Source organism: Mytilus edulis, chromosome 2 (genome assembly GCF_963676685.1).
Source record: "Mytilus edulis chromosome 2, xbMytEdul2.2, whole genome shotgun sequence".
NCBI lineage: Eukaryota > Metazoa > Mollusca > Bivalvia > Mytilida > Mytilidae > Mytilus > Mytilus edulis.
The window spans coordinates 10,146,900-10,164,989 of record NC_092345.1 but is presented as its reverse complement, the minus strand read 5'-3'; the positions used below and the strand labels follow the sequence as shown (position 1 = coordinate 10,164,989).

At 33.1% G+C, this 18,090-nt stretch overlaps 1 long non-coding RNA gene across 1 annotated transcript; it reads right to left on the bottom strand.

Annotated features, from left to right (window-relative positions):
• Nucleotides 1-10,989: 10,989 nt before the first annotated feature.
• On the bottom strand, nt 10,990-16,513 carry LOC139510475 (uncharacterized). The gene is made up of 3 exons (XR_011661887.1): nt 16,428-16,513; nt 14,644-14,757; nt 10,990-11,187 (listed from the first exon to the last, which is right to left on the bottom strand). It is a non-coding gene; the product is annotated as an uncharacterized lncRNA (long non-coding RNA).
• Between the last annotated feature and the right edge of the window lie 1,577 nt (nt 16,514-18,090).

Below are 18,090 nucleotides of genomic sequence, written 5' to 3'. Positions count from 1 at the left end.
TGTATAAATTTTTAGCTCACCTGGCCCACAGGGCCAAGTGAGCTTTTCTCATCACTTGGCGTCCGGGGTCCGGCATCGTCCGTTGTCGTTAACTTTTACAAAAATCTTCTCCTCTGAAACTACTAGGCCAAATTGAACCAAACTTGGCCACAATCATCATTGGGGTATTTAGTTTAAAAAATGTGTGGCGTGACCCGGTCACCCAACCAAGATGGCCACCACGGCTAAAAATAGAACATAGGGGTAAAATGCAGTTTTTGGCTTATAACTCAAAAACCAAAGCATTTAGAGGAAATCTGGTAAAAATGTTTATCAGGTCAAGATCTATCTGCCCTGAAATTTTCAGATGAATCGGTCAACCCGTTGTTGGGTTGCTGCCCCTGAATTGGTAATTTTGAGGAAATTTTGCTGTTTTTGGTTATTATCTTGAATATTATTATAGATAGAGATAAACTGTAAACAGCAATAATGTTCATCAAAGTAAGATTTACAAATAAGTCAACATGACCTAAATGGTCAGTTGACCCCTTTTAGGAGTTATTGCCTTTTATAGTCAATTTTTAACCATTTTTCGTAAATCTTAATGATCTTTTACAAAAATCTTCTCCTCTGAAACTACTGGGCCAAATTAATTCAAACTTGGCCACAATCATCTTTGAGGTACCTTGTTTGAAAAATGTGTCCGATGACCTGGCCATCCAACCAAGATGGCCACCACGGCTAAAAATAGAACAGGGGTAAAATGTAGTTTTTTGCTTATAACTCTGAAACCAAATCATTTAGAGGAAATCTGACAAGGAGTTAAATTGTTAATCAAGTCAATATATATCTGCCCTGAACTATTCAAATAAATTGGAAAACCGGTTGTTGGGTTGCTGCCCTCCAATTGGTAATTTTTAAAGAAATTTTGCTGTTTTTGGTTATTATCTTGAATACTATTATAGATAGCGATAAACTGTAAACAGCGATAATGTTCATCAAAGTAAGATCTACAAATAAGTCAACATGACCTAAATGGTCAATTGACCCCTTAAGGAGTTATTGCCCTTTATAGTCAATTTTTAACAATTTTCATTAATTTGGTAAATTTATGTAAATTTTTACCAAATATTTTTCTCTGTTACTAATGGGCAAAGTTCATTATAGATATAATTGTAAGAAGCAAGAATGTTCAGTAAAGTAAGAACTTCAAACACATCACCATCACCAAAATACAATTTTGTCATGAATCCATTTGTGTCCTTTGTTTAATATGCAAATAGACCAAAGTGAGCGACACAGGCTCTTTAGAGCCTCTAGTTCTTTTTATTATACATTTCAGCTAAATTATGTGTTAGCGAGTTGCAGTTGGAATTTGTCTCTTTATATTATCCTAGTGATGAGATTGTTAGTATGAAGCAATTGCACTGTTATAAAAATATTCTTTTACAATTTTTGACTTAAGAATGTAGTTGCAATGTTAAGCACACAAGTAATTAATTATAAACATTATATAGAGTTACTTAGTACTTGAACATTACATGTACTGAAAGGAACATTTAATATATTTTGTGAGATGAATGGATAATTTGTAAAATTAATTATTGATTTTTTTAATTAATATAAAATGATATCGGTTAGGTGTAACATTAAATTAAGTTATATCCTTTGGAAGTCAGATCTTCATTAGTTACTACAGAAAAATATATAAAAATTAAATAAACAGTAACTCTTTGTTTGAAAACAAAGCAATAACATATTGCCCAATGGAACAATATTTGCATATAACTTGTCACTGTGATAGAACTGTTCATATCCAGGCCAAACATTTAAGGAGATGGGATAGGACCTCGGGACTCTTGGATCGGGTGTTTTTGAGCTCTGGATTTCAGGATTGACCCTTTTGGGATCTGGGAATTTTTTTTTCAAATTTCAGGATGTAGGGATTTAAATTTTTAAAGTTTGAGACCTCAGGTTTTCGTGTTTTTAAGCCCAGGATTTCGGGATCAGGATCCCTCCTACCCCCTCTTTAAGCTCTCTTTCCTGATAAATATATTGTTAAAAGAATATATCAATTTCTTTAAACTTACAGTAAATTAAGGGAAAATGATGGTAAACATTATTTTACACTGCACTTGGTTCATACTGAAACAATTTTACTATCAATGAGTTTAAATATTTTACAATTTATCAGTTTGAAAAGAGATCAATTCAATCTGCAACTTTGTTAAATTTTACCCTTTTTGTATAGTGACAGGACAAAGACTTTAAAAAATGAAATGTAATTGGCAAAGAAACAGGCAGCTAAAAAATCTTGTATGTTTTACAATAATGTGTTCATTTTTCTTCAATTTGACAACTTAGCCTCTAGTGATGAATTTTTAAACACTGCTTAAACTGTATTTGCTTTCAAAATTATATAAATAAAATTGTTGTTAATGGCGTCACCAGAAAAGTAGCATTATTATGTGATAAAAGAACCTAGTAATACACTGGAAGTGAAATTTATTGAGTAATATGAAATGCAAAACATTGCGAATAAAGACCATGATTCCCTAAACATAACGATGTTTGAATTTAGACTGATACAGTACTGAAATTGTACAAATACTCTTTTCACTATTATTCAATTTATTATATATATTTGATAGTCATAAGAGATCTCTCATTTAGTTTTATATTTTTTTATAAGAATGTAATACATGTTTTTAGTATTTATATAATTAAGATTTTTAACATTTTACTTATTAGAAATAAATAATCAGAACACTGTTTTTTTAATTTTATATAAGCAATCTATGATTTCCAATCCCACAACTATTCACAAGAGACCAAATGATACAGGTGTAAGCATTGATTGGTCAACAAACTGTTTTCAACAATGAGAAAAACTAATACCACACAGCAATCCTTTTTTTTTCTTACTTCCTATTCACAAAACTCTTCTGTTAAAAGTTATTTTGAGAATTTTTAATGAAAGGTATATTTAATCACACAGGTGACTTGAATATTATTAAAAAGTTGTGGTGTTAATAAACTCATCATAGATATCAGGATCAAAATTTTTTCATGAGGCAGACACCTACTTCGTCTACAAAAGATTTATTAGTGACGCTGGAATAAAAAATGTTTAAAAAGCAAAATAAAGTACGAAGTTGAAGAGCATTGTAAGCTACTTACTTACTTACTTATTTATCCTCTTCAAGGCCACAACAAACTGCCTCCACTTCTCTCTGTCCTTAGCCATATTTTGGGCTTGGCCTAGGTGTAGCCCATTGCTTCTAGTTCTGTTGTAACAGTTCTTCGCCAGGTGATTCTAGGTTTCCCTTTTCCTTATTAAGCTACTGCTCACTAATTATTAAAAGTGATAAGACATCACATCATAGGGAAGTCCTCACGCAATAGTATTGATGACCTCTTTTCAAATGGTTGCTTCATACACCCTCATCGGTTTCACATTGGTGTGTATTTACCCATCCACTGACATATTTAAGGAAGCTTCGAACATCGGCAATTCAATTTTCTTCAAAAATAGCATGATTTCAAATCATCTTCCAGCATATACTTTGATATCATTTTTTGGTAGGACTTTCTTCTCATAGTAGGGAGTCTAAATAAGGAGTATATTACTTTAAAACTTTCCCATCAATATATTATATACAACAATATTAGAACGTATTTGGATCTATTTTAATGTTATATATTGCTGTTGAAGAATATGGATAATTCAATACATGCTTACGTTTGTTAAAAAATTCAGTGAAGGATATTCTTAACAAAATTAAAATAATGTTTGACTGAAATCAGACAGTAGCTAGCTTTTTCATTGGTTGTAGTATTGACATTTCATTTTGTCCAATAATTACTCTAAATTGGCAGATCTCTCTTAAAACTTCATATTTAAAAAGTAAAAACACAAAAATACTGAACTCCGAGGAAAATTCAAAAAGGAAAATCAAAAATCAAAAGGCATAATCAAAAGTCCAAACACATCAAACGAATGGATAACAACTGTCATATTCCTGACTTGGTACAGGCATTCTCTAATGTAGAAAATGGTGGATTGAACCTGGTTTTATAGCTAGCTAAACCTCTCACTTGTATGACAGTCGTATCAAATTCCATTACATTGTCAACGATGATTGAACAAAACAAACATACTCAAAGAGTAAAAAATGTCAAAAATAGGGGTACAGCAGTCAATATTGTGTTATCATCTTAATATCACTAAAAGTATATCACTTTTAAGCCTCTTATATATGCATTTGTTATTCGAGTATGTGATCGGTCTAAATACATGAATGGTTAAAACTTAAAGTACACATATGAATCTGTCACTATCAAATGCATTTTAATCTTAAACGGTAATTTTGATCTTGAATTCATCTGAACAAATATTTTATTAAATATAATTTGACTGAATTAGATTCTGTTAAGCAGCCTTTCAGACAATTCGGTATTTTTTTGCTATCTACAGGTGAATAACAGGTACTGTATCTTTTTTTAATTGAAAGCAAGCTAATTGTATGTGCTGTCCTGAATTTACCGCATTGGACAAGTCTGAAAATTGACAAAAAAAACAAAAAACAAACGATAATCACTTAATAATCTATTAATAAGGGACTTTCCGTTTTGGATTTTCCTCGGAGTTCAGTATTTTTGTGATTATACTTTTTGTGCAGTCTTTTTTAAGTGCCTCAAATCAAATTGAAATTTTTAGATCGAAATATTATTACTATCAGGGGCGTAGCTTTATGTATTCATTCAACTGTAGGCACTGATCGGCCGGGGGTTCAGAGAGGGGGTGAAGCCCCTGACGGAAAAATAAAGGCAACAGTAGTATACCGCTGTTCAAAAGTCATAAATTGATTGAGAGAAAACAAATCTAGGTTACAAACTTAACCTGAGGGAAACACATCAAATATAAGAGGAAATTTTAAAACAACGGAACAACAGAAACACTGAAGTGCAACAAAAAACCAAACGACAATGCAACATACACAGAAACGAACTATACGATAAAAATAGCCATTTTCCTGACTTGGTTCAGGACATTTTAAGAAAATGGTGGGTTGAACCTGGTTTTGTGGCTAGCCAAATCTCCCGCTTTTTATTGAAATGTTAAATAATAGTACTAAATGACAATATTACATAACAGGACTACAATACAGATAAATGGAAGAACATTCAGGACAGAAAAATACTCAAATAAACAATACAATAGAACATTACGACATGCTGATTGTTATCAAAGGAATCAAGCTGATAATTTAATATGCCAGCCGCGTCTACATATGACGTTGGAAAACGGTTTTCAGCATTTTAGTTGCAATATTTTGTGTACAAAAATATTAAATTTGCTGTTTTTTACCATGATTTTTTTTTTATAGAATACATGAAGAAAAGTTCGAAAAATTATATCAGTAATTTAATAATAACATCTGACTGGTGAATTAACGTAGTACAATCGGAAAATTAAAAAAAGATCTATTGCCCAATGTAGATCAGTGTAGCCCTTTAAAAAAGTAGTACACCTTGTTTGGTATTTTTAAAGGTTCACATTTTTCTGCCCTACCTTCGATAGTAGAGGGGCATTATATTTTCTGGTCTGTGCGTCCGTCCGTTCGTTCGTCTGTTTGTTTGTCTGTTCGTGCGTGAAGGACGTCCGTTCGTCCTTCCGTGCGTCCGTCTGTCCCGCTTCAGGTTAAAGTTTTTGGTCAAAGTATAGTTTTTGGTGAAGCTGAAATCCGATCAACTTGAAACTTAGTACACTTGTTGCTTATGATATGATCTTTCAAATTAAAAGCCAAATTAGACCTTTGACCTCAATTCCACGGTCCACTGAACATAGAAAATGAAAGTGGGAGTGTCAGGTTAAAGTTTTTGGTCAAGATAGTTTTTGATAAAGTTGAAGTCCAATCAACTTGAAAACTAGTACACATGTTCCCTATGCTATGATCTTTCTAATTTTAATGGCAAATTATATTTTTTTTACCAAATTTCACGGTCCATTGAACATGGGAAATGAAAGTGCGAGTGGGGCATCCGTGTACTTTGGACACATACTTGTTTTTACGAGTTTTACATTGAAACGGTTTTTGTCATGCATTTAGCTTGAAATTCAGTTTATATATATATATATAATATATTTGAGATCAATTAAGATAGATCGAGGTTACTGAAAATATTTAATTAAAAGTAAACTTTGAGTTAATAAAACATTCAAAAGCTAGCTTAATTGGGGTATAACTGTAAAACTTGCGTTCATATCTTGATCACTATAAATAAAAGCAACTATATGAACAACGATAAATTAAAATGGCATAAATACACTTTAAAGATAAGCATCATCAGCAAAATTGAAAGACAAGAAAACTAAAGATAACCATAGCACAATTACATTATAGCGGGCCAAAAACTATTACCAAAAATGGACAACGAAGGTTAGAAACAGGATTATAATTTAGTACGCCAGACGCTCGTTTTGTCCACACAAGACTCATCAGTGACGCTCGTATCAAAATCTTTATAAAGCCAAACTAGTACAAAGTTGAAGAGCATGATCCAAGAATTCAAAAAGTTGTGCCAAATACGGCTAAGGTAATCTATGCCTGGGATAAGAAAATGCTTAGTTTTTCGAAAAATTCAAAGTTTTGTAAACAGGAAATTTATAAAAATTACCACATTATTGATATTCATGTCAACACCGAAGTGTTGACTACTGGGCTGGTGATACCCTCGGGGACGAAACGTCCACCAGCAGTGGCATCGACCCAGTGGTGTAAATAGTTATCAAAGGTACCAGGATTATAATTTAGTACGCCACACGCGCGTTTCGTCTACATAAGACTCATCAGTGACGCTCATATCAAAATATTTATAAAGCCAAACTAGAACAAAGTTGAAGAGCATTGAGGATCCAAAATTTCAAAAAGTTGAAATAGATATATAGATTTGATTGTACTTATTGAAAATTTGCATATTTCGAACGGAATAGCATGTCCTCATTTTACGGTGATGTTGTTTACCGAGCTCCTAAACTTAAATACGATCCGTATAAACTTAACGATTCGCAAATAAACTTACTCTAAAAGGTTACCAATTCAAAACTGTAATTCGATATATATTTGATCATTGCTTTTGTTAGCTCACCTGGCACGAAGGGCCAATTGTGCTTTTCCCATCACTTGGCGTCCATCGTATTCGTCTGTCGTTGTTAACTTTTTCAAAAATCTTAGCCTTTGAAACGACTTGGTCAAATTTAACCAAACATTGCCACAATCGTCATTAAGGTATTTAGTTTAAAAAATGTGTTCGGTTACTTCGCCTACCATGGCTAAAAATAGAATATAGGAGTAAAATGCAGTTTTTGGCTTATATTTCTGAAACTAAAGCATTTAGAGAAAATCTGCTAAACAGTTCAAATGTTCATTAGATAAAGATATATCTGCCCTGACAATTTTATACCAATGAGGCAACCCGTTGTTGGGTTGCTGCCCCTGAATTGGCATTTTTATCGTCAGATTTACGATCATCAATGGTGTTAATCGGGCAGTAAAAATGTCACATAAAAATGCTACAAATGTACTTTGATATAGAATTAATTTTTATACACAAAAAAAGAAGATCAATATGATATTTTTCGTACGAGAATTGAAAAACTCCATCATCGCAAATTGGAAAAAACTAAATTTTCATGAAAAAGAAAAGTTCAATTTTTAAAAAGTTTAAATGGTTAAAATCATGTCCGATACATTCTCTAAATTAGATGCTCGTGTAAATGTAATCAAACCTAAATGAGGATCGCTCCATATCTTGTTGATATTACTGACTTGGTACAGGGGCCAAAATGCGGCAGGGTTTATGAGATCTCAACCATCCTCATCAAAAAAAGTAAAATCACAAAACTACTGAACTCCGAGGAAAATACAAAACGGAAAGTCCCTAATCAAATTGCTAAATCAAATGATAAAACACATCAAACGAATGGACAACAACTGTCATATTCATGACTTGGTAGAGGCATTTTCCAAGGTAGAAAACGGCGTATTGAACCCAGTTTTACAGCGCTTAACCTCCCACTTGTATGAAGTCGCACCAAGTTCCATCATATTGACAACGATGCGTGAACAAAATAGATATAATAGGTAAAATTGTAAAAATAGGGGTACAGCAGTCATCACTGTGTCACCAGCCATTTCCTTTGAAATTGTGACTAAGGATTATGTACCCTTGATTCAATGCTAAACATATGGAAATTTTATAGAAAATCCACAGCCTTTATCCTGGTACTCTCATATTTAGCAATTTGATGACTGATAGATATGGGATTATTGCATGCAGTGGTAGCATTGCTTGCCTTAAAACAAGTTTATTAATGTAGTTATTGGTTAAAACAAATAAAAATATGGACCAAATCAAGTACACCTTTTAGGGTGCGCTCGACTTTAGTGACTCAGCACGAGGTATTTTGGAATTTTATACAGGTTGGTTAGAACTTTTTGTAAAAAATAAACACTAGCACATCATAGAAAAGCATGTGAGTGATCTGTGTTTCAAATTTTATAACAAAAATCTCTGTATTAAAGGCTGTGGATTTTCTATAAAAAATCTTGGTTTATTTGCCACAAAGTACTCGTTTTCTATTAAATGCAATGAAACAGTGAATAATAATGCTTTGTATCAAGTTTCTCCTTTGTATGTGTACAAAACGGCATATCTCTATTATTCATCAAATCAGTAGTTTTGATACATTTGAAGTTTGAAAAGTTCGTACAAAAATGGCTACAGAAGGGGTCATAAACCTTAAATAAGACGGATGCCACATGATAAAGATGAACTGCTTACCTTCCAAAGTATATGAGTTCATCCCCTGTTTTTGTGGGGTTTGCGAAGCTCATAATTCAAGTTTCAATTTAGCGTTTTGTTGACATGTCAGCCTTTGTTGTTTTTCGTTGTTTTTCGTCTTTTGCCATATTGAAATGAGTGATTTTTGTCGAGCCTGCAACTTTTGTTGCAAAAAGCTCGACATAGGGATAGTGATCCGGCGACGACGGTGGCGGCGGCGGCGGCTAACTTCTTAAAAGCTTTATATTTCAAAAGGTAGAAGACCTGGATGCTTCATACTTTGTATATAGATGCCTCATGTTACGAACTTTTCGTCAGTCACATGTCCAATGTTCTTGACCTCATTTTCATGGTTCAGTGACTACTTGAAAAAAAGTTTGGATTTTTTGTAATGTTAAATTCTCTCTTATTATAAGTAATTGGATAACTATATTTGGTATGTGCGTACCTTGTAAGGTCCTCATGCCCGTCAGACAGTTTTCACTTGACCTCGACCTCATTTCATGGATCAGTGTACAAGATTAAGTTTTGGTGGTCAAGTCCATATCTCGGATACTATAAGCAATAGGTCTAGTATTTTCGGTGTATGGAAGGACTGTATGGTGTACATGTCCAACTGGCAAGTGTCATCTGACCTTGACCTCATGTTCATGGTTCAGTGGTTATAGTTAGGTTTGTGTGTTTTGGTCTGTTTTTCCTATACTATATGCGATAGGTCTACTGTATTTAGTGTATGAAATGATTATACGGTGTACATGTCTAAATGACAGGTGTCATCTGACCTTGACCTCATTTTCATGGTTCAGTGGTCAAAGTTAAGTTTTTTAAGTTTTGGTCTATTTTGCTAATACTTTATGCATTAGGTCAACTATATTTGGTGTATGGAAATATTGTATGATCTATAGCCTCGGTCACACCTTACCGGATAGCACGAACGAACGCCTAACGGATAACTTTTTTTCAATCCGTTCATGTCCGTTCTGGCCTGAATAAGAGCTGTTGATTATGAAGACGTGCCTATACTCTAAGATCGATTATGAATAATAAGAATTCATGAACCTTAAGAAATCTGACAAACCAATAATTGGCATTTCTGACGCGAAACTTTCAATTGTCATTTATCCGTTTCAGATCCGTTAATCATCCGTTTTATCCGTTATACGTCCGGTAGGAATCCGTTTCTCATCCGTTCAACATCCGTGTTATCCGTTAAACGTCCGGTTGAAGTCCGTTAGTGAATTTATCTTCCAGACCTCCAACGGATGTATAGCGGACACGTAGCGGATACAAAACGGAAACGAAACGGACGAGTACCGTACAAAACGGACGCCTAACGGACGTTCAACGTACATTTTATCCGTTGGACGTCCGTTCAAAGTTTTGAACATGCTCAAAATTTTCAACCGGACAGAACGGACGTCGACAGATAAAACGTACGCTTAACGGACATGCAACGGATATGGACGGACGTCTAACGGATAAGAACGGAAGTCTTACGGACATAAACGGATTGAAAAAAAGTTATCCGTTAGACGTCCGTTTGAGCTATCTGATAAGGTGTGACCAAGGCTTAAATGTCTGTTACGCAGGTTTTATTTGACCTTGACCTCATGACCACGGTCCATTGCTAAGTGTTAAGTATTTGTGTTTTGGTCTGTTTTTCTTAATTTATAAGCAATAAGCCAACTATATTTGTTGTATTGAAGAATTGTTAGCTGAAATGTCTGCCTGGCATGGTTCATCTGACCTTGACCTCATTTTCATGGTTCATTGATCAATATTCGTTTTCTGGGATAATGTTGAGTTTATGTGACAGTTGTAATAAAGCTTTATATTTAGGTCTATTAACATAATATCAATGATTATTAAAGAAGGCGAGACATTTCAGCGTGTGCACTCTTGTTTTTTTACTTTTGAGTTTTGAATGTCACTTTTGTATCTTCCATCGTTTTTCCTTGGTAACATTTTTGTTTAAAAGTTTAATTTTATATTATATAAATAAAAGACCTAGTTTCTACCGGCAGAGTGATACCTAGAAGGATTTCTGCTATACCTTTAATGACTTTTAGTCATATTATGCTCAAGTCTTTTGAACCATTCGCTTTAAAATTTTTGTATGGAGGCAGTTTGGATGAAACAAAACAGAAGATATTATTTCATGAAAATTAGTATTCATGAAATATACTATCAATGTAACACCAATAGGTACAAACAATTAACAGATGCTTTATTTGTATCGTCAAGGACACTCCTGATGATAGTCTGGGCAACAATCATTAAAGATTTCACATGCCTTATCACACCAACATGAACCGCTTAATCCTACTCCACATTTCCCACGACAGGATCCAGATATAGGTTCTGTTGAGAAAAAAAATATAACTCTACAGCAAAGAAAGTGTCATGAACGATACGAAACACATATCAAAATAATTCTGGACTTTTTTTTTTAAAAGCAAATATTTAAGCAACAAATCAGATAAACAAAAAATAATGCGTTACAAAACAAGTTGTTGCAAAAAATTGGAATAAACAATAGTTTGAGGAATTTAATTTGGTCTAAATTGTCATTGACTTACCTACTTTTCAAAATAATCACAAATAATTCTAATTTTGCGTGCGATATTAATTTTAAGAAACAAGAACTTATTATAGAATAAAAAAGAAGGGAGAAAGGCAAACGACATTACTAAATAAAATACGAAAGCACAAATAGCCTTCCTTATCATAGTACACTACACATGCAAACTGGTCAAATAACGGTCTACAAAACAGAATATCTCTAGAAGCTTAATCATTAACAACACAAACAATAGGTTGTTAAAGTCTAACTTTGAGGTTAAGGAAACCGAATGAAAGTTTCGCTTTTTTGTCCACATATAGAAATCGTTTAGGCGAGTTAAATCATTATAGGGTTTTCTCATTTAGACGGACAGTATTGTAAATTGACTCATTAAAAGTTGCGATATATTTTTCCATTACTAGTATTTCAAAACCCTTTCATGGTTTTCACTATCAAAAATTGTTTAGCCACTCTTGATTCGAGAAGAAACATATCTAATAATTGTATTCTAAAGTTTGTTTGTTACCTTAGCGAAATACAATTAATCCATAGTTACCGTATTTACTGATTTCTATATAGGTACATCAATTTCAATGTAAAAACAGATATTGCCACTCGTAGATGAAACGTCATGAACAAATCGAAATAATGAGTTGAAACCAGCAACCCTTAAACATCTATACATTGATTCCGGTTTTACAATGGTTCATGTATTTAAAGGACAGAACGTGTAAAAAACATTGACAGTTCCGTATGATGGCAAGTTCATATGAATAAAAGAACAAGCCAACAAGCAAAGGAGCGCAGAATGTTCCCATTGGAATTTCGATAGTAGTTGAAAAATCTGTGCTCATAACGTATCAAATATGTTGTCCATCAGGAAATCAAGCATCTTGATAATATCAAAATAAGTAGATGTGATATTATTACCAATGAGACAACTACTAGTATACACAAAAGATCCAATAAAGTGGATGTAAGCAATTACAGGCAACAATACGGCATTCAACAATAAGAAAAAACTTACTGTACAGTCGGCAAAAAAGGGCCAGATTATCGTTTGTTTGCACTAGAGTGATTTTTTACAGTGTTTGAAGGATCTTCATTATTTCATATACTTCGCTAAATTGTACATCTCAATGATCATACTGTTAACATAGATAATTCAATAGAACAACTTTACAACGAATATACATGCTTTGCAAGTCAGAATATGGTTAAAAGAAAGTTCCGGAAAAGTTTTTTTTATGAAAATTTAAAAACAAAATCTACATCATGCTTTAGAAACTTTTTTTCTTGTCTATTCTTCACACACTCCTGACAATGATAACACATGCTTTCTAAAAGAATTTCACAGGACCATTGTGGCAAAATATCGGAGCGAAAGTAATATATTTCTGTTGAACGAACAAAGATATTAGTTATCTGAAACAATAAAAATCGTTATAAATAAAGGCTATAAAAAATAGTAGTATACTGCTGATCAAAATTCATGAATGTATTAAAAACAAGAATGTGTCCAAAGTACACGAATGCCCCACTCGCACTATCATTTTCCATGTTCAATGGACCGTGAAATTGGATAAAAAATATAATTAGGCATTAAAATTAGAAAGATAATATCATAGGGAACATGTGTACTAAGTTTCAAGTTGATTGGACTTCAACTTCATCAAAAACTACCTTGACCAAAAACTTTAACCTGAAACCTGCACTTTCATTTTCTATGTTCAGTGGACCGTGAAATTGGGGTCAAAAGTTTAATTTGGCTTTAAAATTAGAAAGATCATATCATGAGGAACATGTGTACTAAGTTTCAAGTTGATTGGACTTCAACTTCATCAAAAACTTCCTTGACCAAAAACTTTAACCTGAAGCGGGACAGACGGACGAACGAACGAACGGACAGACAGACAGACAGACAGACAGACGGAAGAACGGACGCACAGACAAGAAAACATAATGCCCCTCTACTAGGTGGGGCATATAAATCCTTGTACATTTGATAACTATTTACCTCACACCACTGGGTCGATGCCAGTGCTGGTGGACGTTTCGTCCCCGAGGGTATCACCAGCCCAGTAGTCAGCACTTCATGTTGACATGAATATCTATTATATGGTAATTTACGAATTTACTGTTTACAAAATTATGAATTTTTCATAATACGTAGGATTTTCTTATTCCAGCCATAGATTACCGTAGCTGTATTTCGCCTACCGTTTTAAAATTTTTGGTCCTCCATGCTCTTTAACTTTGTATTTTATAACTATTTTTATCTTAGCGTCACTGATGAGTCCTATTGAGACGAAATGCGCGTCTGGCGTATTAAATCATAAGCCTTGTACCTTTGAAAACTAAGAGAAAACAATTCCGGGTTAAAATTTAAAACCGAGTGTGCAAAACACATTAACTATAACAGGTGCAAACATACATAGAAGCGACTTATTCATATCAAGTTACATAAATTGCATTAGTAATACATTTTCGTTTCCAAATATTAACGAACTAAGTGTGATTGTTAATTGAACTTTCAATAAATTGTTAACAAAGTAAAATAAGAACAGGAAAACAGAAAACCTTCTTTGCAACCCGTATTCATTACAATTAAAACAAGTATTTAAGGATTATGTACCCTTCTGTTGATTCAATGCTAAACATATGGAAATTTTATAGAAAATCCACAGCCTTTATCCTTGTACTATCATATTTGGCATTTTGATGATTAATATATATAGGATTATTGCATGCAGTGCTAGCATTGATTTCCTTAAAACAAGTTTATTAATTTAGTTATTGGTTAAAACAAATAAAAATATGGACCAAATCAAGTACACCATTTAGGATGCGCTCGACTTAAGTGACTTTGCACGAGGTATTTTGGAATTTACAGGTTGGTTGGAACTTTTTGTAAAAAATAAATACTAGAACATCATAGAAAAGTGAGTAATCTATGTTTCAAATTTTATAACAAAAATCTCTGTATTAAAGGCTGTGGATTTTCTATAAAAATCTTGGTTTATTTACCTCAAAGTACTCTTTTTCTATTAAATGCAATGAAACAGTAAATAATAATGCTTTGCATCAAGTTTCCCCCTAGTATATGCACAAAATGGCCTGTCTCAATTATTCATTATATCTGTAGTTTTGATACAATTGATGTTTGAAAAATTTGTACAAAAATGGCCACAGAAGGGGCCATAAACCTTAAACATTTCATAATTAAGTTTCATAATTGCATAAATCGGTATTACCGAAACAACATTTTTTATGATGGCAGCATCCACGTGCAATAGTCAGTACTACTTCTTTAGACGAACACTTTTTTCTACATTTTCCATTCAAAGCAGAACATCGTTTACCATGCGCTTAAAAAAAAAGATAAATTTAAGAGGCCGCATGTTATCATTATGCTCATGTTATTTTAGGTACTAATTGCATGTAAGCGTCTTGTGATATACGATTTTACACATGTGTGTTTTGAGGTATCCAAGATATATCCCTGTCTTCATGGCCCTCCAGCTCCTCCACTTATTGGTATAGATAAATTAGCGGAAGAGGGGTTCAAGGGTTGAGCACGGCTTTTAAAACCAAAAAATCAATCAATTAATTAATCAATCAGAAAAAGTGATTTAAGTAAGCGTTACTTTAAACAATTGTCATATTAGAGGGAGGTTTGTGTAGCTATACAGCCAGGTTTGAGCCACTATTATTTTTGTACAGTCTTAAATGTGTCAGTTATGTTGATTGAAAGCGTTTGATGTTGGTCCGTTGTTACTTGTAAGAAACTTGTCCCTTTTTGAATTTGCCTTGGATTTTGGCATTTTTGTTATACTTTTATATTGCTGGTTTCACTCTCTGCAGTATTAATTATGCAGGATAAACTAACCTAACTTTAGCAACCCTTTATTCAATATTTAGAAAGCTTTAGATTGTCGTTTAGATGTGAACTATTGTTTAATTGTTATTATGAATAATTTTTTAAACGATAAACGATTTGATTTTATGACACCAATTCCGTTCAAGGCCGTAGCTAGGCATCTTATTTTAGTGAGGCAAAATAATTGAGCTGAGCGAAGCGAGGCGAAATTTTTTTTGGAGGGTATGAAATGAATGGTGCAAAATCCTGCATTCTAGGCATTTTTAGAGAGTTTGATAATGTTTTGAATTTGGACACTTTTTATATAAATTTTTCATTTTTTAAGACTTTTATTAACACCAAATTTTTAACAACTTTATTTAAATTTATATGAAAGATAATCATCAAAATATCACTGATTTGAGTCTGCTGCCAGAATATAGAACAAACATCGATTCAGTAGAGTTTTCCAAATTTTTCTATGGCTGGTTCAGTCAAATCGTTTCAGAATCATAATTTTGTCTGCTGATATCCTAATCGCGATGAACATGGAGCATGGCAAGACCGCACAATCTCGCGCCACTCATGCATGGTCAAGTTTTCCGTAGTTTCAGGGCAGTCTATGTTTCTAAAGGTAGCACATTATCATCAACACAATGATCAATGTCTTCTTCCAATTCCTTCTCCGAGAAGGAATTGGAAGAAGACGCCCGTTACAAAACACTGCATGCATGTGTCGCCCTACCTTCTTCCTCGCCAACTAACTAGTAATTGCTCTTTTTTACGCATTTTATGTATAATCATATCTCAGTCTTGGTTGATCAAGAGTTTAACAACACTTTTGCTACAACTATAAAAAGTTAAAGAATATGTCAAATGTTTTATCGGTATCGTCGTAAATATGATTTAAGGTGCTTACTGAAGGAGACATTTTCGGAGTACATGAGATTACTCCCAGGTTTTGGTGGGGTTTGCTTTACTCGGTCTAAAGTTTTATATGCTGTGTTTAGAATACTGTTGTCGTTTTTAATTTTTTGCCATGACGTTTGTCATCAACCTATGATTTTGAATATGTACTTGGTATCTTACGCCTCTCTTCAAGTGTTTCGACTCCCTTTTTTAAATCACATCATTTCACAGATAATTACATATGTAAAAACATCTTATTTTAAACCTCACCTTGTGAAAGGAAAAGCAGAACAAACAGCATTGCCAAAGTGTTGTAATACATGTCTCTAGTCAGTCGAGTTTCAGGTGAGTAAAATGATATTCGTGTTACAGATCGAGGGTTATTGATTTTTTTAATCACTTTTATGTTCTTTGTATTCTTATAATTAGATATGTTTGAGTAAAACAAGGGGGAAAGAAATCAGTATAGTATTAGAATGAAATAAATATTGAATAAGAAGCCATTCAATTTTCCAAACAATAACACTCATTATATTGTTGCATCCGTATAATCAATACCATGTTATAGGTGTTAAGTGTGCAACATTTGTTGTTTTCTGATCGTTATGAAAAGTGCGTTTAGGGCCACGCAAATCAACATATGATAGTTTGATTAAAAACTCATTACGTATAACATTCCTACGTCTACTTCAAAACCTCAAATCCAATATGATTTAGATTTTAATGAAATAAGGACATGACAGTGCTTATAACAAGTTTTTATGCAATAATTTTCATAATACACAGTTGAAGCAACACAAATACTACTAAACTTACACAACGCTCGCTAATATGTCAAATATGCAGATATGCCATTTCCTTACTTTTATTTTAACAGTTGGTAATTCCTGCCATTTTTTCACCATATTAGCTAGCCTGATGTCCTTGGTGCTTCTATGTAGAGGGTGTGAGGCTTGAGTTTACTATTTTTAGTATGCTTTCTTCACCTCCAAACATGTGGATAAAATTGAGAATGGAAATGGGGAAAATATGTCTAAGAGACAACAACCCGACCATAGAGCAGATGTTTAGCATGAGGATAAATATTTATTGATTTGGAGTCGCCAAAAATATATCCGAATAGAATGATTAGGATTGTTATCTTGTGAAAAAGCTTGTTTGAATTTCTATTCAGCATATCAGTCTTATATGAAGCTGGTGTGTGAGTATTTCGTAAACAGGTCGAAATTGTAATATTTGTTGCTATACATAAGACGCAAATCAATAGTACATTTATACAAGACATTCAAACTAATTCCAGATGTGTGACAAGTGTTTTTAAACATTTGCAGCATCTGATTTTATAGATTTTACATGAAATCTCAAAAATGGTATTTTCAACCAGAGGTACCAAAGATGTATGCTATTTTTTAAAAACTTTTAAAGTTGGTTGCTTTGAAATAAATTTTACGTTTTTGTTAATATCCATGCTTTGGGATGGTTACACTTTCAATTTAGACATGGGAAACATTTAAATAGATAATAGTAATCAACACTGATTAATTCTTAACAAAAGAGGAAATAAACCATACAACTACGTCATACTTTGTAAAATCTGAATTAAAATAAAATAAGCATGTTCGGATTTGAGCGTTCCTGATGAATCTGAATCCAGAAAGCTCTTTGTTCGTCACCGTAAACTGATTGGTTTGGTCGTTAAAGTTTTGTTGACTTTTCTGTAAGACAACAAAGACATTCTTCCAATGTCTGTAGAACTCTTATTCGTTTATTTATTTTTAAAGAACATTCCTTTTGATTTTCAAATATGTTAGCCTCGATCATCACTGATAGGACAGTGTCGACTTTCAATCAGTTGTATAAGAATTGGTATTATTAATGCCATTAATCTGAAGATTCAACACTTCTTTGTTGTGTTGGTACGTACACCACTGTC